The sequence below is a fragment of the Mytilus edulis genome, unplaced genomic scaffold, assembly GCF_963676685.1.
Source record: "Mytilus edulis unplaced genomic scaffold, xbMytEdul2.2 SCAFFOLD_1726, whole genome shotgun sequence".
In the NCBI taxonomy this organism is placed as follows: Eukaryota; Metazoa; Mollusca; class Bivalvia; order Mytilida; family Mytilidae; genus Mytilus; species Mytilus edulis.
In genome coordinates, this window is record NW_027267327.1 from 1 (window position 1) to 21,636 (window position 21,636).

General features: G+C 35.7%; 18 non-coding genes across 18 annotated transcripts; all 18 read left to right on the top strand.

Moving 5' to 3' along the window:
- The first annotated feature begins 917 nt into the window (after window positions 1-917).
- On the top strand, window positions 918-1,036 carry LOC139505165 (5S ribosomal RNA). Its single transcript, XR_011659584.1, has one exon. It is a non-coding gene; the product is annotated as a 5S ribosomal RNA (ribosomal RNA).
- A 143-nt stretch (window positions 1,037-1,179) lies between these two features.
- LOC139505176 (5S ribosomal RNA) lies at window positions 1,180-1,298 on the top strand. The gene has a single exon (XR_011659595.1). It is a non-coding gene; the product is annotated as a 5S ribosomal RNA (ribosomal RNA).
- A 2,277-nt stretch (window positions 1,299-3,575) lies between these two features.
- On the top strand, window positions 3,576-3,694 carry LOC139505181 (5S ribosomal RNA). The gene has a single exon (XR_011659599.1). It is a non-coding gene; the product is annotated as a 5S ribosomal RNA (ribosomal RNA).
- Window positions 3,695-3,836: 142 nt separating this feature from the next.
- On the top strand, window positions 3,837-3,956 carry LOC139505172 (5S ribosomal RNA). Its single transcript, XR_011659591.1, has one exon. It is a non-coding gene; the product is annotated as a 5S ribosomal RNA (ribosomal RNA).
- A 1,994-nt stretch (window positions 3,957-5,950) lies between these two features.
- Window positions 5,951-6,069, top strand: LOC139505182 (5S ribosomal RNA). Its single transcript, XR_011659600.1, has one exon. It is a non-coding gene; the product is annotated as a 5S ribosomal RNA (ribosomal RNA).
- Window positions 6,070-6,210: 141 nt separating this feature from the next.
- LOC139505171 (5S ribosomal RNA) lies at window positions 6,211-6,328 on the top strand. The gene has a single exon (XR_011659590.1). It is a non-coding gene; the product is annotated as a 5S ribosomal RNA (ribosomal RNA).
- Window positions 6,329-8,604: 2,276 nt separating this feature from the next.
- Window positions 8,605-8,723, top strand: LOC139505183 (5S ribosomal RNA). The gene has a single exon (XR_011659601.1). It is a non-coding gene; the product is annotated as a 5S ribosomal RNA (ribosomal RNA).
- Window positions 8,724-8,865: 142 nt separating this feature from the next.
- On the top strand, window positions 8,866-8,983 carry LOC139505178 (5S ribosomal RNA). Its single transcript, XR_011659597.1, has one exon. It is a non-coding gene; the product is annotated as a 5S ribosomal RNA (ribosomal RNA).
- A 1,995-nt stretch (window positions 8,984-10,978) lies between these two features.
- Window positions 10,979-11,097, top strand: LOC139505166 (5S ribosomal RNA). Its single transcript, XR_011659585.1, has one exon. It is a non-coding gene; the product is annotated as a 5S ribosomal RNA (ribosomal RNA).
- A 141-nt stretch (window positions 11,098-11,238) lies between these two features.
- On the top strand, window positions 11,239-11,357 carry LOC139505167 (5S ribosomal RNA). The gene has a single exon (XR_011659586.1). It is a non-coding gene; the product is annotated as a 5S ribosomal RNA (ribosomal RNA).
- A 1,989-nt stretch (window positions 11,358-13,346) lies between these two features.
- On the top strand, window positions 13,347-13,466 carry LOC139505170 (5S ribosomal RNA). The gene has a single exon (XR_011659589.1). It is a non-coding gene; the product is annotated as a 5S ribosomal RNA (ribosomal RNA).
- Window positions 13,467-13,608: 142 nt separating this feature from the next.
- LOC139505179 (5S ribosomal RNA) lies at window positions 13,609-13,725 on the top strand. Its single transcript, XR_011659598.1, has one exon. It is a non-coding gene; the product is annotated as a 5S ribosomal RNA (ribosomal RNA).
- Window positions 13,726-15,719: 1,994 nt separating this feature from the next.
- On the top strand, window positions 15,720-15,837 carry LOC139505173 (5S ribosomal RNA). Its single transcript, XR_011659592.1, has one exon. It is a non-coding gene; the product is annotated as a 5S ribosomal RNA (ribosomal RNA).
- Window positions 15,838-15,978: 141 nt separating this feature from the next.
- Window positions 15,979-16,097, top strand: LOC139505168 (5S ribosomal RNA). Its single transcript, XR_011659587.1, has one exon. It is a non-coding gene; the product is annotated as a 5S ribosomal RNA (ribosomal RNA).
- Window positions 16,098-18,376: 2,279 nt separating this feature from the next.
- Window positions 18,377-18,494, top strand: LOC139505175 (5S ribosomal RNA). Its single transcript, XR_011659594.1, has one exon. It is a non-coding gene; the product is annotated as a 5S ribosomal RNA (ribosomal RNA).
- Window positions 18,495-18,636: 142 nt separating this feature from the next.
- Window positions 18,637-18,755, top strand: LOC139505169 (5S ribosomal RNA). Its single transcript, XR_011659588.1, has one exon. It is a non-coding gene; the product is annotated as a 5S ribosomal RNA (ribosomal RNA).
- A 1,993-nt stretch (window positions 18,756-20,748) lies between these two features.
- LOC139505174 (5S ribosomal RNA) lies at window positions 20,749-20,866 on the top strand. The gene has a single exon (XR_011659593.1). It is a non-coding gene; the product is annotated as a 5S ribosomal RNA (ribosomal RNA).
- Window positions 20,867-21,008: 142 nt separating this feature from the next.
- Window positions 21,009-21,126, top strand: LOC139505177 (5S ribosomal RNA). The gene has a single exon (XR_011659596.1). It is a non-coding gene; the product is annotated as a 5S ribosomal RNA (ribosomal RNA).
- The last annotated feature ends 510 nt before the right edge of the window (window positions 21,127-21,636 follow it).

Here is a 21,636-nt window from a genome sequence, read left to right on the forward strand (position 1 = left end):
GTAGTAAAGACCCCAGCTAAGTCACCAAAGAAGAAAGCTGCAGCTAAACCAAAGAAAGTAGCTACTCATCCAAAATACAGCGAGATGGTCGGAAAGGCTATATCTGCTTTGAAAGAGCGTGGAGGCTCCAGCCGTCAAGCCATCCTTAAGTATATCTTAGCAAACTTCAGCGTTGGTAGCGATGCAAAAACAGTCAACACTCACTTGAAGTTAGCTCTGAAATCAGGAGTGAAGAGCAATAGCTTGAAACAGTCGAAGGGTACCGGCGCTTCTGGAAGCTTTAAGATTGGGGAAGTGGCTAAACCAGCTAAGAAACCAGCAAAGAAAGTAGTTAAACCTAAAGCCGCCAAGCCAAAGAAGGCAAAGACACCTACCAAAAAGACTGCCGCAAAGAAACCTGCAGCAAAGAAACCAGCAGGTGAAAAGAAAGCAGCTAAACCAAAAGCAAAGAAACCAGCTGCAAAGAAACCTGCTGCAAAACCTGCTGCCAAATCTGCAAAGAAAGCCACAAAATCTCCCAAGAAGACAAAGGCTGCAGCTAAACCAAAGAAGGCAAAGACACCAAAGAAGAAGTAAATGAAGGAAGCATCATGATGCTTTTAAAGCTTAAACAGCCCTTTTAAGGGCTACCAAATTTTTTCAAAAAGAGTCTGAAATTGTTGCATGGTATTAGTCACAAATAAAATACAGCTTGTCCCATATTCTAAATCTCTCTTTCTTCTCTGCAATTTTTTTTTACTATAAAGTCCATGTGTACTTGCTAAGTTTTACTATCTTCCACTCTGGATCGTGCAGTAAGTATTTAGTTTTGCTTCTATCTTAAACCTGAAAAAAATCTTTTTTTTATACAAATTCTAGATCTGTTCAAAATTGCTTTACTTCCTAACTTTATATATCAAAAATTTTAACACTTCTGTGTCTACGACCATATCACGTTGAAAACACCGGTTCTCGTCCGATCACCGAAGTTAAGCAACGTCGAGCCCGGTTAGTACTTGGATGGGTGACCGCCTGGGAATACCGGGTGTTGTAGACATTTTTTGTACCTATAATTTTGAATTTCTACCAAACATATTATTATTGTAAAGTTTTGCTTCTGAAAAAAATCTATTTTATATAAATTTTGTTCAAAAATGCTACTACCTAACCTTATATATCAAAAAAATTTAACACTTCTGTGTCTACGACCATATCACGTTGAAAACACCGGTTCTCGTCCGATCACCGAAGTTAAGCAACGTCGAGCCCGGTTAGTACTTGGATGGGTGACCGCCTGGGAATACCGGGTGTTGTAGACATTTTTTTTTTACTTATAATTTTGCATTCCTACCAAACATAATTGTTGTATGATTTTTTTTTAACTAATTTACTTGGATGTAATATTCAACATATCTAGCTATCAATGAATGAAGAAAACAGAAAATAAATCATTCATAAATTTATTTATTTTTCAATACCCATCTGCATGGTGAAATATTTTTACGTGAAATACATGCAAGTCAAGTTAGATACACTTAAGAATTCCACTCCTTCCACATGCATGTGGCTACATATATTTCTTTTTTTTAAATTAGGTCTCGTAAAGGTCGTCTGTGATAATATGGTATCCGCCATTTGTCGTCATTTGAAATCGCCTCTTTTTTTTTTACCAGGGCATATATGATTCACTATTTTTCTGAAAGGATTCTGATCAGCTAAAAAAAAATCATTATAGCAAAAACAAATAATAAACAATAAATACTAATTATATCTTGTAAAGTTCTAGTAAAAAATTCGAATATTTGAAACGTCTTTCATCTCGGTCAAGGAAGTCCCGGTTTCGAAGTTTGCCATCTTTGTGTGCTTTCATATCGAAGGCAAAATCTAAATTTCTGGGAAGTCTCTTTATTTCTACGTATATCTGAAAGCAAAAACATATAAAGAAATGATTTTACTACAAATGTATATCAGTTTTACGGCACAATCTAGTTTTTGTGAAATAATACAACACGTTTTCTGAGGAAGAATCGCACGAGAGAAATTGACAAGTTGTACATTAATCGTAAATATTTCTTCACTCGTGGTATTTTGTTTAATTCTTATGACATATTCTGAAAGAAAAATTCCTGCTGAAGATTTTCGTGTATGATTTATATATCAAAAAGTACAATTTATTTGAAACAAATGATTAAAACTTGTCGAACAAGCACACAGATTTTCTTGTCGATCTGTTTGAATTAGGGAGCTACCATTTGATTTTTATGGGGGGGCTAGGATGAAAATTTTGTCCTGCTTTTTTTTTTTAGTTGTAATCTCTGTCCTGCCTTTTTATTTCTTACTCTATTCGGTCCTGCCTTTTTTTTTACTAGTTTATCCTGACTTTTTTTACACAAATTGTCATCCTGCCTTTTTTTTTACCAAGTTGCTCATCCTGCCTTTTTTTTTTTACTCAAAACTCCTGTCCTGCCTATTTTTTTCAAATTTCATCCTAGCCCCCCCATAAAAATCAAATGGTAGCTCCCTTAGATTGTCATGAAAGTTTAAGGGTGCTCTCGTCGAGGTCCGCGTTAGATAGATAATTACACTCTGTGTCAGTGCGAATTGCATATCATTGTAATCTGTCGTTCATTCGCACACATCGTTCAACAACCAAAGCCGCAAAATGTCAGACGCACCAGCACCAGTAGTAAAGACCCCAGCTAAGTCACCAAAGAAGAAAGCTGCAGCTAAACCAAAGAAAGTAGCTACTCATCCAAAATACAGCGAGATGGTCGGAAAGGCTATATCTGCTTTGAAAGAGCGTGGAGGCTCCAGCCGTCAAGCCATCCTTAAGTATATCTTAGCAAACTTCAGCGTTGGTAGCGATGCAAAAACAGTCAACACTCACTTGAAGTTAGCTCTGAAATCAGGAGTGAAGAGCAATAGCTTGAAACAGTCGAAGGGTACCGGCGCTTCTGGAAGCTTTTAAGATTGGGGAAGTGGCTAAACCAGCTAAGAAACCAGCAAAGAAAGTAGTTAAACCTAAGCCGCCAAGCCAAAGAAGGCAAAGACACCTACCAAAAAGACTGCCGCAAAGAAACCTGCAGCAAAGAAACGCAGGTGAAAAGAAAGCAGCTAAACCAAAAGCAAAGAAACCAGCTGCAAAGAAACCTGCTGCAAAACCTGCTGCAAATCTGCAAAGAAAGCCACAAAATCTCCCAAGAAGACAAAGGCTGCAGCTAAACAAAGAAGGCAAAGACACCAAAGAAGAAGTAAATGAAGGAAGCATCATGATGCTTTTAAAGCTTAAACAGCCCTTTTAAGGGCTACCAAATTTTTCAAAAAGAGTCTGAAATTGTTGCATGGTATTAGTCACAAATAAAATACAGCTTGTCCCATATTCTAAATCTCTCTTTCTTCTCTGCAATTTTTTTTTACTATAAAGTCCATGTGTACTTGCTAAGTTTTACTATCTTCCACTCTGGATCGTGCAGTAAGTATTTAGTTTTGCTTCTATCTTAAACCTGAAAAAAATCTTTTTTTTTATACAAATTCTAGATCTGTTCAAAATTGCTTTACTTCCTAACTTTATATATCAAAAATTTTAACACTTCTGTGTCTACGACCATATCACGTTGAAAACACCGGTTCTCGTCCGATCACCGAAGTTAAGCAACGTCGAGCCCGGTTAGTACTTGGATGGGTGACCGCCTGGGAATACCGGGTGTTGTAGACATTTTTTGTACCTATAATTTTGAATTTCTACCAAACATATTATTATTGTAAAGTTTTGCTTCTGAAAAAAATCTATTTTATATAAATTTTGTTCAAAAATGCTACTACCTAACCTTATATATCAAAAAATTTAACACTTCTGTGTCTACGACCATATCACGTTGAAAACACCGGTTCTCGTCCGATCACCGAAGTTAAGCAACGTCGAGGCCCGGTTAGTACTTGGATGGGTGACCGCCTGGGAATACCGGGTGTTGTAGACATTTTTTTTTTACTTATAATTTTGCATTCCTACCAAACATAATTGTTGTATGATTTTTTTTTAACTAATTTACTTGGATGTAATATTCAACATATCTAGCTATCAATGAATGAAGAAAACAGAAAATAAATCATTCATAAATTTATTTATTTTTCAATACCCATCTGCATGGTGAAATATTTTTACGTGAAATACATGCAAGTCAAGTTAGATACACTTAAGAATTCCACTCCTTCCACATGCATGTGGCTACATATATTTCTTTTTTTAAATTAGGTCTCGTAAAGGTCGTCTGTGATAATATGGTATCCGCCATTTGTCGTCATTTGAAATCGCCTCTTTTTTTTTTACCAGGGCATATATGATTCACTATTTTTCTGAAAGGATTCTGATCAGCTAAAAAAAAATCATTATAGCAAAAACAAATAATAAACAATAAATACTAATTATATCTTGTAAAGTTCTAGTAAAAAATTCGAATATTTGAAACGTCTTTCATCTCGGTCAAGGAAGTCCCGGTTTCGAAGTTTGCCATCTTTGTGTGCTTTCATATCGAAGGCAAAATCTAAATTTCTGGGAAGTCTCTTTATTTCTACGTATATCTGAAAGCAAAAACATATAAAGAAATGATTTTACTACAAATGTATATCAGTTTTACGGCACAATCTAGTTTTTGTGAAATAATACAACACGTTTTCTGAGGAAGAATCGCACGAGAGAAATTGACAAGTTGTACATTAATCGTAAATATTTCTTCACTCGTGGTATTTTGTTTAATTCTTATGACATATTCTGAAAGAAAAATTCCTGCTGAAGATTTTCGTGTATGATTTATATATCAAAAAGTACAATTTATTTGAAACAAATGATTAAAACTTGTCGAACAAGCACACAGATTTTCTTGTCGATCTGTTTGAATTAGATTGTCATGAAAGTTTAAGGGTGCTCTCGTCGAGGTCCGCGTTAGATAGATAATTACACTCTGTGTCAGTGCGAATTGCATATCATTGTAATCTGTCGTTCATTCGCACACATCGTTCAACAACCAAAGCCGCAAAATGTCAGACGCACCAGCACCAGTAGTAAAGACCCCAGCTAAGTCACCAAAGAAGAAAGCTGCAGCTAAACCAAAGAAAGTAGCTACTCATCCAAAATACAGCGAGATGGTCGGAAGGCTATATCTGCTTTGAAAGAGCGTGGAGGCTCCAGCCGTCAAGCCATCCTTAAGTATATCTTAGCAAACTTCAGCGTTGGTAGCGATGCAAAAACAGTCAACACTCACTTGAAGTTAGCTCTGAAATCAGGAGTGAAGAGCAATAGCTTGAAACAGTCGAAGGGTACCGGCGCTTCTGGAAGCTTTAAGATTGGGGAAGTGGCTAAACCAGCTAAGAAACCAGCAAAGAAAGTAGTTAAACCTAAAGCCGCCAAGCCAAAGAAGGCAAAGACACCTACCAAAAAGACTGCCGCAAAGAAACCTGCAGCAAAGAAACCAGCAGGTGAAAAGAAAGCAGCTAAACCAAAAGCAAAGAAACCAGCTGCAAAGAAACCTGCTGCAAAACCTGCTGCCAAATCTGCAAAGAAAGCCACAAAATCTCCCAAGAAGACAAAGGCTGCAGCTAAACCAAAGAAGGCAAAGACACCAAAGAAGAAGTAAATGAAGGAAGCATCATGATGCTTTTAAAGCTTAAACAGCCCTTTTAAGGGCTACCAAATTTTTTCAAAAAGAGTCTGAAATTGTTGCATGGTATTAGTCACAAATAAAATACAGCTTGTCCCATATTCTAAATCTCTCTTTCTTCTCTGCAATTTTTTTTTACTATAAAGTCCATGTGTACTTGCTAAGTTTTACTATCTTCCACTCTGGATCGTGCAGTAAGTATTTAGTTTTGCTTCTATCTTAAACCTGAAAAAAATCTTTTTTTTATACAAATTCTAGATCTGTTCAAAATTGCTTTACTTCCTAACTTTATATATCAAAAATTTTAACACTTCTGTGTCTACGACCATATCACGTTGAAAACACCGGTTCTCGTCCGATCACCGAAGTTAAGCAACGTCGAGCCCGGTTAGTACTTGGATGGGTGACCGCCTGGGAATACCGGGTGTTGTAGACATTTTTTGTACCTATAATTTTGAATTTCTACCAAACATATTATTATTGTAAAGTTTTGCTTCTGAAAAAAATCTATTTATATAAATTTTGTTCAAAAATGCTACTACCTAACCTTATATATCAAAAAATTTAACACTTCTGTGTCTACGACCATATCACGTTGAAAACACCGGTTCTCGTCCGATCACCGAAGTTAAGCAACGTCGAGCCGGTTAGTACTTGGATGGGTGACCGCCTGGGAATACCGGGTGTTGTAGACATTTTTTTTTACTTATAATTTTGCATTCCTACCAAACATAATTGTTGTATGATTTTTTTTTAACTAATTTACTTGGATGTAATATTCAACATATCTAGCTATCAATGAATGAAGAAAACAGAAAATAAATCATTCATAAATTTATTTATTTTTCAATACCCATCTGCATGGTGAAATATTTTTACGTGAAATACATGCAAGTCAAGTTAGATACACTTAAGAATTCCACTCCTTCCACATGCATGTGGCTACATATATTTCTTTTTTTAAATTAGGTCTCGTAAAGGTCGTCTGTGATAATATGGTATCCGCCATTTGTCGTCATTTGAAATCGCCTCTTTTTTTTTTACCAGGGCATATATGATTCACTATTTTTCTGAAAGGATTCTGATCAGCTAAAAAAAAATCATTATAGCAAAAACAAATAATAAACAATAAATACTAATTATATCTTGTAAAGTTCTAGTAAAAAATTCGAATATTTGAAACGTCTTTCATCTCGGTCAAGGAAGTCCCGGTTTCGAAGTTTGCCATCTTTGTGTGCTTTCATATCGAAGGCAAAATCTAAATTTCTGGGAAGTCTCTTTATTTCTACGTATATCTGAAAGCAAAAACATATAAAGAAATGATTTTACTACAAATGTATATCAGTTTTACGGCACAATCTAGTTTTTGTGAAATAATACAACACGTTTTCTGAGGAAGAATCGCACGAGAGAAATTGACAAGTTGTACATTAATCGTAAATATTTCTTCACTCGTGGTATTTTGTTTAATTCTTATGACATATTCTGAAAGAAAAATTCCTGCTGAAGATTTTCGTGTATGATTTATATATCAAAAAGTACAATTTATTTGAAACAAATGATTAAAACTTGTCGAACAAGCACACAGATTTTCTTGTCGATCTGTTTGAATTAGGGAGCTACCATTTGATTTTTATGGGGGGGCTAGGATGAAAAATTTTGTCCTGCTTTTTTTTTTTAGTTGTAATCTCTGTCCTGCCTTTTTATTTCTTACTCTATTCGGTCCTGCCTTTTTTTTTACTAGTTTATCCTGACTTTTTTTACACAAATTGTCATCCTGCCTTTTTTTTTACCAAGTTGCTCATCCTGCCTTTTTTTTTTACTCAAAACTCCTGTCCTGCCTATTTTTTTCAAATTTCATCCTAGCCCCCCATAAAAATCAAATGGTAGCTCCCTTAGATTGTCATGAAAGTTTAAGGGTGCTCTCGTCGAGGTCCGCGTTAGATAGATAATTACACTCTGTGTCAGTGCGAATTGCATATCATTGTAATCTGTCGTTCATTCGCACACATCGTTCAACAACCAAAGCCGCAAAATGTCAGACGCACCAGCACCAGTAGTAAAGACCCCAGCTAAGTCACCAAAGAAGAAAGCTGCAGCTAAACCAAAGAAAGTAGCTACTCATCCAAAATACAGCGAGATGGTCGGAAAGGCTATATCTGCTTTGAAAGAGCGTGGAGGCTCCAGCGTCAAGCATCCTTAAGTATATCTTAGCAAACTTCAGCGTTGGTAGCGATGCAAAAACAGTCAACACTCACTTGAAGTTAGCTCTGAAATCAGGAGTGAAGAGCAATAGCTTGAAACAGTCGAAGGGTACCGGCGCTTCTGGAAGCTTTAAGATTGGGGAAGTGGCTAAACCAGCTAAGAAACCAGCAAAGAAAGTAGTTAAACCTAAAGCCGCCAAGCAAAGAAGGCAAAGACACCTACCAAAAAGACTGCCGCAAAGAAACCTGCAGCAAAGAAACCAGCAGGTGAAAAGAAAGCAGCTAAACCAAAAGCAAAGAAACCAGCTGCAAAGAAACCTGCTGCAAAACCTGCTGCCAAATCTGCAAAGAAAGCCACAAAATCTCCCAAGAAGACAAAGGCTGCAGCTAAACCAAAGAAGGCAAAGACACCAAAGAAGAAGTAAATGAAGGAAGCATCATGATGCTTTTAAAGCTTAAACAGCCCCTTTTAAGGGCTACCAAATTTTTTCAAAAAGAGTCTGAAATTGTTGCATGGTATTAGTCACAAATAAAATACAGCTTGTCCCATATTCTAAATCTCTCTTTCTTCTCTGCAATTTTTTTTTACTATAAAGTCCATGTGTACTTGCTAAGTTTTACTATCTTCCACTCTGGATCGTGCAGTAAGTATTTAGTTTTGCTTCTATCTTAAACCTGAAAAAAATCTTTTTTTTATACAAATTCTAGATCTGTTCAAAATTGCTTTACTTCCTAACTTTATATATCAAAAATTTTAACACTTCTGTGTCTACGACCATATCACGTTGAAAACACCGGTTCTCGTCCGATCACCGAAGTTAAGCAACGTCGAGCCCGGTTAGTACTTGGATGGGTGACCGCCTGGGAATACCGGGTGTTGTAGACATTTTTTGTACCTATAATTTTGAATTTCTACCAAACATATTATTATTGTAAAGTTTTGCTTCTGAAAAAAATCTATTTTATATAAATTTTGTTCAAAAATGCTACTACCTAACCTTATATATCAAAAAATTTAACACTTCTGTGTCTACGACCATATCACGTTGAAAACACCGTTCTCGTCCGATCACCGAAGTTAAGCAACGTCGAGCCCGGTTAGTACTTGGATGGGTGACCGCCTGGGAATACCGGGTGTTGTAGACATTTTTTTTTACTTATAATTTTGCATTCCTACCAAACATAATTGTTGTATGATTTTTTTTTAACTAATTTACTTGGATGTAATATTCAACATATCTAGCTATCAATGAATGAAGAAAACAGAAAATAAATCATTCATAAATTTATTTATTTTTCAATACCCATCTGCATGGTGAAATATTTTTACGTGAAATACATGCAAGTCAAGTTAGATACACTTAAGAATTCCACTCCTTCCACATGCATGTGGCTACATATATTTCTTTTTTTTTAAATTAGGTCTCGTAAAGGTCGTCTGTGATAATATGGTATCCGCCATTTGTCGTCATTTGAAATCGCCTCTTTTTTTTTTACCAGGGCATATATGATTCACTATTTTTCTGAAAGGATTCTGATCAGCTAAAAAAAAATCATTATAGCAAAAACAAATAATAAACAATAAATACTAATTATATCTTGTAAAGTTCTAGTAAAAAATTCGAATATTTGAAACGTCTTTCATCTCGGTCAAGGAAGTCCCGGTTTCGAAGTTTGCCATCTTTGTGTGCTTTCATATCGAAGGCAAAATCTAAATTTCTGGGAAGTCTCTTTATTTCTACGTATATCTGAAAGCAAAAACATATAAAGAAATGATTTTACTACAAATGTATATCAGTTTTACGGCACAATCTAGTTTTTGTGAAATAATACAACACGTTTTCTGAGGAAGAATCGCACGAGAGAAATTGACAAGTTGTACATTAATCGTAAATATTTCTTCACTCGTGGTATTTTGTTTAATTCTTATGACATATTCTGAAAGAAAAATTCCTGCTGAAGATTTTCGTGTATGATTTATATATCAAAAAGTACAATTTATTGAAACAAATGATTAAAACTTGTCGAACAAGCACACAGATTTTCTTGTCGATCTGTTTGAATTAGATTGTCATGAAAGTTTAAGGGTGCTCTCGTCGAGGTCCGCGTTAGATAGATAATTACACTCTGTGTCAGTGCGAATTGCATATCATTGTAATCTGTCGTTCATTCGCACACATCGTTCAACAACCAAAGCCGCAAAATGTCAGACGCACCAGCACCAGTAGTAAAGACCCCAGCTAAGTCACCAAAGAAGAAAGCTGCAGCTAAACCAAAGAAAGTAGCTACTCATCCAAAATACAGCGAGATGGTCGGAAAGGCTATATCTGCTTTGAAAGAGCGTGGAGGCTCCAGCCGTCAAGCCATCCTTAAGTATATCTTAGCAAACTTCAGCGTTGGTAGCGATGCAAAAACAGTCAACACTCACTTGAAGTTAGCTCTGAAATCAGGAGTGAAGAGCAATAGCTTGAAACAGTCGAAGGGTACCGGCGCTTCTGGAAGCTTTAAGATTGGGGAAGTGGCTAAACCAGCTAAGAAACCAGCAAAGAAAGTAGTTAAACCTAAAGCCGCCAAGCCAAAGAAGGCAAAGACACCTACCAAAAAGACTGCCGCAAAGAAACCTGCAGCAAAGAAACCAGCAGGTGAAAAGAAAGCAGCTAAACCAAAAGCAAAGAAACCAGCTGCAAAGAAACCTGCTGCAAAACCTGCTGCCAAATCTGCAAAGAAAGCCACAAAATCTCCCAAGAAGACAAAGGCTGCAGCTAAACCAAAGAAGGCAAAGACACCAAAGAAGAAGTAAATGAAGGAAGCATCATGATGCTTTTAAAGCTTAAACAGCCCTTTTAAGGGCTACCAAATTTTTTCAAAAAGAGTCTGAAATTGTTGCATGGTATTAGTCACAAATAAAATACAGCTTGTCCCATATTCTAAATCTCTCTTTCTTCTCTGCAATTTTTTTTTACTATAAAGTCCATGTGTACTTGCTAAGTTTTACTATCTTCCACTCTGGATCGTGCAGTAAGTATTTAGTTTTGCTTCTATCTTAAACCTGAAAAAAATCTTTTTTTTATACAAATTCTAGATCTGTTCAAAATTGCTTTACTTCCTAACTTTATATATCAAAAATTTTAACACTTCTGTGTCTACGACCATATCACGTTGAAAACACCGGTTCTCGTCCGATCACCGAAGTTAAGCAACGTCGAGCCCGGTTAGTACTTGGATGGGTGACCGCCTGGGAATACCGGGTGTTGTAGACATTTTTTGTACCTATAATTTTGAATTTCTACCAAACATATTATTATTGTAAGTTTTGCTTCTGAAAAAAATCTATTTTATATAAATTTTGTTCAAAAATGCTACTACCTAACCTTATATATCAAAAAATTTAACACTTCTGTGTCTACGACCATATCACGTTGAAAACACCGGTTCTCGTCCGATCACCGAAGTTAAGCAACGTCGAGCCCGGTTAGTACTTGGATGGGTGACCGCCTGGGAATACCGGGTGTTGTAGACATTTTTTTTTACTTATAATTTTGCATTCCTACCAAACATAATTGTTGTATGATTTTTTTTTAACTAATTTACTTGGATGTAATATTCAACATATCTAGCTATCAATGAATGAAGAAAACAGAAAATAAATCATTCATAAATTTATTTATTTTTCAATACCCATCTGCATGGTGAAATATTTTTACGTGAAATACATGCAAGTCAAGTTAGATACACTTAAGAATTCCACTCCTTCCACATGCATGTGGCTACATATATTTCTTTTTTTAAATTAGGTCTCGTAAAGGTCGTCTGTGATAATATGGTATCCGCATTTGTCGTCATTTGAAATCGCCTCTTTTTTTTTTACCAGGGCATATATGATTCACTATTTTTCTGAAAGGATTCTGATCAGCTAAAAAAAAATCATTATAGCAAAAACAAATAATAAACAATAAATACTAATTATATCTTGTAAAGTTCTAGTAAAAAATTCGAATATTTGAAACGTCTTTCATCTCGGTCAAGGAAGTCCCGGTTTCGAAGTTTGCCATCTTTGTGTGCTTTCATATCGAAGGCAAAATCTAAATTTCTGGGAAGTCTCTTTATTTCTACGTATATCTGAAAGCAAAAACATATAAAGAAATGATTTTACTACAAATGTATATCAGTTTTACGGCACAATCTAGTTTTTGTGAAATAATACAACACGTTTTCTGAGGAAGAATCGCACGAGAGAAATTGACAAGTTGTACATTAATCGTAAATATTTCTTCACTCGTGGTATTTTGTTTAATCTTATGACATATTCTGAAAGAAAAATCCTGCTGAAGATTTTCGTGTATGATTTATATATCAAAAAGTACAATTTATTTGAAACAAATGATTAAAACTTGTCGAACAAGCACACAGATTTTCTTGTCGATCTGTTTGAATTAGATTGTCATGAAAGTTTAAGGGTGCTCTCGTCGAGGTCCGCGTTAGATAGATAATTACACTCTGTGTCAGTGCGAATTGCATATCATTGTAATCTGTCGTTCATTCGCACACATCGTTCAACAACCAAAGCCGCAAAATGTCAGACGCACCAGCACCAGTAGTAAAGACCCAGCTAAGTCACCAAAGAAGAAAGCTGCAGCTAAACCAAAGAAAGTAGCTACTCATCCAAAATACAGCGAGATGGTCGGAAAGGCTATATCTGCTTTGAAAGAGCGTGGAGGCTCCAGCCGTCAAGCCATCCTTAAGTATATCTTAGCAAACTTCAGCGTTGGTAGCGATGCAAAAACAGTCAACACTCACTTGAAGTTAGCTCTGAAATCAGGAGTGAAGAGCAATAGCTTGAAACAGTCGAAGGGTACCGGCGCTTCTGGAAGCTTTAAGATTGGGGAAGTGGCTAAACCAGCTAAGAAACCAGCAAAGAAAGTAGTTAAACCTAAAGCCGCCAAGCCAAAGAAGGCAAAGACACCTACCAAAAAGACTGCCGCAAAGAAACCTGCAGCAAAGAAACCAGCAGGTGAAAAGAAAGCAGCTAAACCAAAAGCAAAGAAACCAGCTGCAAAGAACCTGCTGCAAAACCTGCTGCCAAATCTGCAAAGAAAGCCACAAAATCTCCCAAGAAGACAAAGGCTGCAGCTAAACCAAAGAAGGCAAAGACACCAAAGAAGAAGTAAATGAAGGAAGCATCATGATGCTTTTAAAGCTTAAACAGCCCTTTTAAGGGCTACCAAATTTTTTCAAAAAGAGTCTGAAATTGTTGCATGGTATTAGTCACAAATAAAATACAGCTTGTCCCATATTCTAAATCTCTCTTTCTTCTCTGCAATTTTTTTTTACTATAAAGTCCATGTGTACTTGCTAAGTTTTACTATCTTCCACTCTGGATCGTGCAGTAAGTATTTAGTTTTGCTTCTATCTTAAACCTGAAAAAAATCTTTTTTTTATACAAATTCTAGATCTGTTCAAAATTGCTTTACTTCCTAACTTTATATATCAAAAATTTTAACACTTCTGTGTCTACGACCATATCACGTTGAAAACACCGGTTCTCGTCCGATCACCGAAGTTAAGCAACGTCGAGCCCGGGTTAGTACTTGGATGGGTGACCGCCTGGGAATACCGGGTGTTGTAGACATTTTTTGTACCTATAATTTTGAATTTCTACCAAACATATTATTATTGTAAAGTTTTGCTTCTGAAAAAAATCTATTTTATATAAATTTTGTTCAAAAATGCTACTACCTAACCTTATATATCAAAAAATTTAACACTTCTGTGTCTACGACCATATCACGTTGAAAACACGGTTCTCGTCCGATCACCGAAGTTAAGCAACGTCGAGCCGGTTAGTACTTGGATGGGTGACCGCCTGGGAATACCGGGTGTTGTAGACATTTTTTTTTACTTATAATTTTGCATTCCTACCAAACATAATTGTTGTATGATTTTTTTTTAACTAATTTACTTGGATGTAATATTCAACATATCTAGCTATCAATGAATGAAGAAAACAGAAAATAAATCATTCATAAATTTATTTATTTTTCAATACCCATCTGCATGGTGAAATATTTTTACGTGAAATACATGCAAGTCAAGTTAGATACACTTAAGAATTCCACTCCTTCCACATGCATGTGGCTACATATATTTCTTTTTTTTAAATTAGGTCTCGTAAAGGTCGTCTGTGATAATATGGTATCCGCCATTTGTCGTCATTTGAAATCGCCTCTTTTTTTTTTACCAGGGCATATATGATTCACTATTTTTCTGAAAGGATTCTGATCAGCTAAAAAAAAATCATTATAGCAAAAACAAATAATAAACAATAAATACTAATTATATCTTGTAAAGTTCTAGTAAAAAATTCGAATATTTGAAACGTCTTTCATCTCGGTCAAGGAAGTCCCGGTTTCGAAGTTTGCCATCTTTGTGTGCTTTCATATCGAAGGCAAAATCTAAATTTCTGGGAAGTCTCTTTATTTCTACGTATATCTGAAAGCAAAAACATATAAAGAAATGATTTTACTACAAATGTATATCAGTTTTACGGCACAATCTAGTTTTTGTGAAATAATACAACACGTTTTCTGAGGAAGAATCGCACGAGAGAAATTGACAAGTTGTACATTAATCGTAAATATTTCTTCACTCGTGGTATTTTGTTTAATTCTTATGACATATTCTGAAAGAAAAATTCCTGCTGAAGATTTTCGTGTATGATTTATATATCAAAAAGTACAATTTATTTGAAACAAATGATTAAAACTTGTCGAACAAGCACACAGATTTTCTTGTCGATCTGTTTGAATTAGATTGTCATGAAAGTTTAAGGGTGCTCTCGTCGAGGTCCGCGTTAGATAGATAATTACACTCTGTGTCAGTGCGAATTGCATATCATTGTAATCTGTCGTTCATTCGCACACATCGTTCAACAACCAAAGCCGCAAAATGTCAGACGCACCAGCACCAGTAGTAAAGACCCCAGCTAAGTCACCAAAGAAGAAAGCTGCAGCTAAACCAAAGAAAGTAGCTACTCATCCAAAATACAGCGAGATGGTCGGAAAGGCTATATCTGCTTTGAAAGAGCGTGGAGGCTCCAGCCGTCAAGCCATCCTTAAGTATATCTTAGCAAACTTCAGCGTTGGTAGCGATGCAAAAACAGTCAACACTCACTTGAAGTTAGCTCTGAAATCAGGAGTGAAGAGCAATAGCTTGAAACAGTCGAAGGGTACCGGCGCTTCTGGAAGCTTTAAGATTGGGGAAGTGGCTAAACCAGCTAAGAAACCAGCAAAGAAAGTAGTTAAACCTAAAGCCGCCAAGCCAAAGAAGGCAAAGACACCTACCAAAAAGACTGCCGCAAAGAAACCTGCAGCAAAGAAACCAGCAGGTGAAAAGAAAGCAGCTAAACCAAAAGCAAAGAAACCAGCTGCAAAGAAACCTGCTGCAAAACCTGCTGCCAAATCTGCAAAGAAAGCCACAAAATCTCCCAAGAAGACAAAGGCTGCAGCTAAACCAAAGAAGGCAAAGACACCAAAGAAGAAGTAAATGAAGGAAGCATCATGATGCTTTTAAAGCTTAAACAGCCCTTTTAAGGGCTACCAAATTTTTTCAAAAAGAGTCTGAAATTGTTGCATGGTATTAGTCACAAATAAAATACAGCTTGTCCATATTCTAAATCTCTCTTTCTTCTCTGCAATTTTTTTTTACTATAAAGTCCATGTGTACTTGCTAAGTTTTACTATCTTCCACTCTGGATCGTGCAGTAAGTATTTAGTTTTGCTTCTATCTTAAACCTGAAAAAAATCTTTTTTTTATACAAATTCTAGATCTGTTCAAAATTGCTTTACTTCCTAACTTTATATATCAAAAATTTTAACACTTCTGTGTCTACGACCATATCACGTTGAAAACACCGGTTCTCGTCCGATCACCGAAGTTAAGCAACGTCGAGCCCGGTTAGTACTTGGATGGGTGACCGCTGGGAATACCGGGTGTTGTAGACATTTTTTGTACCTATAATTTTGAATTTCTACCAAACATATTATTATTGTAAAGTTTTGCTTCTGAAAAAAATCTATTTTATATAAATTTTGTTCAAAAATGCTACTACCTAACCTTATATATCAAAAATTTAACACTTCTGTGTCTACGACCATATCACGTTGAAAACACCGGTTCTCGTCCGATCACCGAAGTTAAGCAACGTCGAGCCCGGTTAGTACTTGGATGGGTGACCGCCTGGGAATACCGGGTGTTGTAGACATTTTTTTTTTACTTATAATTTTGCATTCCTACCAAACATAATTGTTGTATGATTTTTTTTTAACTAATTTACTTGGATGTAATATTCAACATATCTAGCTATCAATGAATGAAGAAAACAGAAAATAAATCATTCATAAATTTATTTATTTTTCAATACCCATCTGCATGGTGAAATATTTTTACGTGAAATACATGCAAGTCAAGTTAGATACACTTAAGAATTCCACTCCTTCCACATGCATGTGGCTACATATATTTCTTTTTTTTAAATTAGGTCTCGTAAAGGTCGTCTGTGATAATATGGTATCCGCCATTTGTCGTCATTTGAAATCGCCTCTTTTTTTTTTACCAGGGCATATATGATTCACTATTTTTCTGAAAGGATTCTGATCAGCTAAAAAAAAATCATTATAGCAAAAACAAATAATAAACAATAAATACTAATTATATCTTGTAAAGTTCTAGTAAAAAATTCGAATATTTGAAACGTCTTTCATCTCGGTCAAGGAAGTCCCGGTTTCGAAGTTTGCCATCTTTGTGTGCTTTCATATCGAAGGCAAAATCTAAATTTCTGGGAAGTCTCTTTATTTCTACGTATATCTGAAAGCAAAAACATATAAAGAAATGATTTTACTACAAATGTATATCAGTTTTACGGCACAATCTAGTTTTTGTGAAATAATACAACACGTTTTCTGAGGAAGAATCGCACGAGAGAAATTGACAAGTTGTACATTAATCGTAAATATTTCTTCACTCGTGGTATTTTGTTTAATTCTTATGACATATTCTGAAAGAAAAATTCCTGCTGAAGATTTTCGTGTATGATTTATATATCAAAAAGTACAATTTATTTGAAACAAATGATTAAAACTTGTCGAACAAGCACACAGATTTTTCTTGTCGATCTGTTTGAATTAGGGAGCTACCATTTGATTTTTATGGGGGGGCTAGGATGAAAAATTTTGTCCTGCTTTTTTTTTTTAGTTGTAATCTCTGTCCTGCCTTTTTATTTCTTACTCTATTCGGTCCTGCCTTTTTTTTTACTAGTTTATCCTGACTTTTTTTACACAAATTGTCATCCTGCCTTTTTTTTTACCAAGTTGCTCATCCTGCCTTTTTTTTTTACTCAAAACTCCTGTCCTGCCTATTTTTTTCAAATTTCATCCTAGCCCCCCCATAAAAATCAAATGGTAGCTCCCTTAGATTGTCATGAAAGTTTAAGGGTGCTCTCGTCGAGGTCCGCGTTAGATAGATAATTACACTCTGTGTCAGTGCGAATTGCATATCATTGTAATCTGTCGTTCATTCGCACACATCGTTCAACAACCAAAGCCGCAAAATGTCAGACGCACCAGCACCAGTAGTAAAGACCCCAGCTAAGTCACCAAAGAAGAAAGCTGCAGCTAAACCAAAGAAAGTAGCTACTCATCCAAAATACAGCGAGATGGTCGGAAAGGCTATATCTGCTTTGAAAGAGCGTGGAGGCTCCAGCCGTCAAGCCATCCTTAAGTATATCTTAGCAAACTTCAGCGTTGGTAGCGATGCAAAAACAGTCAACACTCACTTGAAGTTAGCTCTGAAATCAGGAGTGAAGAGCAATAGCTTGAAACAGTCGAAGGGTACCGGCGCTTCTGGAAGCTTTAAGATTGGGGAAGTGGCTAAACCAGCTAAGAAACCAGCAAAGAAAGTAGTTAAACCTAAAGCCGCAAGCCAAGAAGGCAAAGACACTACCAAAAAGACTGCCGCAAAGAAACCTGCAGCAAAGAAACCAGCAGGTGAAAAGAAAGCAGCTAAACCAAAAGCAAAGAAACCAGCTGCAAAGAAACCTGCTGCAAAACCTGCTGCCAAATCTGCAAAGAAAGCCACAAAATCTCCCAAGAAGACAAAGGCTGCAGCTAAACCAAAGAAGGCAAAGACACCAAAGAAGAAGTAAATGAAGGAAGCATCATGATGCTTTTAAAGCTTAAACAGCCCTTTTAAGGGCTACCAAATTTTTTCAAAAAGAGTCTGAAATTGTTGCATGGTATTAGTCACAAATAAAATACAGCTTGTCCCATATTCTAAATCTCTCTTTCTTCTCTGCAATTTTTTTTTACTATAAAGTCCATGTGTACTTGCTAAGTTTTACTATCTTCCACTCTGGATCGTGCAGTAAGTATTTAGTTTTGCTTCTATCTTAAACCTGAAAAAAATCTTTTTTTTATACAAATTCTAGATCTGTTCAAAATTGCTTTACTTCCTAACTTTATATATCAAAAATTTTAACACTTCTGTGTCTACGACCATATCACGTTGAAAACACCGGTTCTCGTCCGATCACCGAAGTTAAGCAACGTCGAGCCCGGTTAGTACTTGGATGGGTGACCGCCTGGAATACCGGGTGTTGTAGACATTTTTTGTACCTATAATTTTGAATTTCTACCAAACATATTATTATTGTAAAGTTTTGCTTCTGAAAAAAATCTATTTTATATAAATTTTGTTCAAAAATGCTACTACCTAACCTTATATATCAAAAAATTTAACACTTCTGTGTCTACGACCATATCACGTTGAAAACACCGGTTCTCGTCCGATCACCGAAGTTAAGCAACGTCGAGCCCGGTTAGTACTTGGATGGGTGACCGCCTGGGAATACCGGGTGTTGTAGACATTTTTTTTTACTTATAATTTTGCATTCCTACCAAACATAATTGTTGTATGATTTTTTTTTTAACTAATTTACTTGGATGTAATATTCAACATATCTAGCTATCAATGAATGAAGAAAACAGAAAATAAATCATTCATAAATTTATTTATTTTTCAATACCCATCTGCATGGTGAAATATTTTTACGTGAAATACATGCAAGTCAAGTTAGATACACTTAAGAATTCCACTCCTTCCACATGCATGTGGCTACATATATTTCTTTTTTTTAAATTAGGTCTCGTAAAGGTCGTCTGTGATAATATGGTATCCGCCATTTGTCGTCATTTGAAATCGCCTCTTTTTTTTTTACCAGGGCATATATGATTCACTATTTTTCTGAAAGGATTCTGATCAGCTAAAAAAAAATCATTATAGCAAAAACAAATAATAAACAATAAATACTAATTATATCTTGTAAAGTTCTAGTAAAAAATTCGAATATTTGAAAACGTCTTTCATCTCGGTCAAGGAAGTCCCGTTTCGAAGTTTGCCATCTTTGTGTGCTTTCATATCGAAGGCAAAATCTAAATTTCTGGGAAGTCTCTTTATTTCTACGTATATCTGAAAGCAAAAACATATAAAGAAATGATTTTACTACAAATGTATATCAGTTTTACGGCACAATCTAGTTTTTGTGAAATAATACAACACGTTTTCTGAGGAAGAATCGCACGAGAGAAATTGACAAGTTGTACATTAATCGTAAATATTTCTTCACTCGTGGTATTTTGTTTAATTCTTATGACATATTCTGAAAGAAAAATTCCTGCTGAAGATTTTCGTGTATGATTTATATATCAAAAAGTACAATTTATTTGAAACAAATGATTAAAACTTGTCGAACAAGCACACAGATTTTCTTGTCGATCTGTTTGAATTAGATTGTCATGAAAGTTTAAGGGTGCTCTCGTCGAGGTCCGCGTTAGATAGATAATTACACTCTGTGTCAGTGCGAATTGCATATCATTGTAATCTGTCGTTCATTCGCACACATCGTTCAACAACCAAAGCCGCAAAATGTCAGACGCACCAGCACCAGTAGTAAAGACCCCAGCTAAGTCACCAAAGAAGAAAGCTGCAGCTAAACCAAAGAAAGTAGCTACTCATCCAAAATACAGCGAGATGGTCGGAAAGGCTATATCTGCTTTGAAAGAGCGTGGAGGCTCCAGCCGTCAAGCCATCCTTAAGTATATCTTAGCAAACTTCAGCGTTGGTAGCGATGCAAAAACAGTCAACACTCACTTGAAGTTAGCTCTGAAATCAGGAGTGAAGAGCAATAGCTTGAAACAGTCGAAGGGTACCGGCGCTTCTGGAAGCTTTAAGATTGGGAAGTGGCTAAACCAGCTAAGAAACCAGCAAAGAAAGTAGTTAAACCTAAAGCCGCCAAGCCAAAGAAGGCAAAGACACCTACCAAAAAGACTGCCGCAAAGAAACCTGCAGCAAAGAAACCAGCAGGTGAAAAGAAAGCAGCTAAACCAAAAGCAAAGAAACCAGCTGCAAAGAAACCTGCTGCAAAACCTGCTGCCAAATCTGCAAAGAAAGCCACAAAATCTCCCAAGAAGACAAAGGCTGCAGCTAAACCAAAGAAGGCAAAGACACCAAAGAAGAAGTAAATGAAGGAAGCATCATGATGCTTTTAAAGCTTAAACAGCCCTTTTAAGGGCTACCAAATTTTTTCAAAAAGAGTCTGAAATTGTTGCATGGTATTAGTCACAAATAAAATACAGCTTGTCCATATTCTAAATCTCTCTTTCTTCTCTGCAATTTTTTTTTACTATAAAGTCCATGTGTACTTGCTAAGTTTTACTATCTTCCACTCTGGATCGTGCAGTAAGTATTTAGTTTTGCTTCTATCTTAACCTGAAAAAAATCTTTTTTTTATACAAATTCTAGATCTGTTCAAAATTGCTTTACTTCCTAACTTTATATATCAAAAATTTTAACACTTCTGTGTCTACGACCATATCACGTTGAAAACACCGGTTCTCGTCCGATCACCGAAGTTAAGCAACGTCGAGCCCGGTTAGTACTTGGATGGTGACCGCCTGGGAATACCGGGTGTTGTAGACATTTTTTGTACCTATAATTTTGAATTTCTACCAAACATATTATTATTGTAAAGTTTTGCTTCTGAAAAAAATCTATTTTATATAAATTTTGTTCAAAAATGCTACTACCTAACCTTATATATCAAAAAATTTAACACTTCTGTGTCTACGACCATATCACGTTGAAAACACCGGTTCTCGTCCGATCACCGAAGTTAAGCAACGTCGAGCCCGGTTAGTACTTGGATGGGTGACCGCCTGGAATACCGGGTGTTGTAGACATTTTTTTTACTTATAATTTTGCATTCCTACCAAACATAATTGTTGTATGATTTTTTTTTAACTAATTTACTTGGATGTAATATTCAACATATCTAGCTATCAATGAATGAAGAAAACAGAAAATAAATCATTCATAAATTTATTTATTTTTCAATACCCATCTGCATGGTGAAATATTTTTACGTGAAATACATGCAAGTCAAGTTAGATACACTTAAGAATTCCACTCCTTCCACATGCATGTGGCTACATATATTTCTTTTTTTAAATTAGGTCTCGTAAAGGTCGTCTGTGATAATATGGTATCCGCCATTTGTCGTCATTTGAAATCGCCTCTTTTTTTTTTACCAGGGCATATATGATTCACTATTTTTCTGAAAGGATTCTGATCAGCTAAAAAAAAAATCATTATAGCAAAAACAAATAATAAACAATAAATACTAATTATATCTTGTAAAGTTCTAGTAAAAAATTCGAATATTTGAAACGTCTTTCATCTCGGTCAAGGAA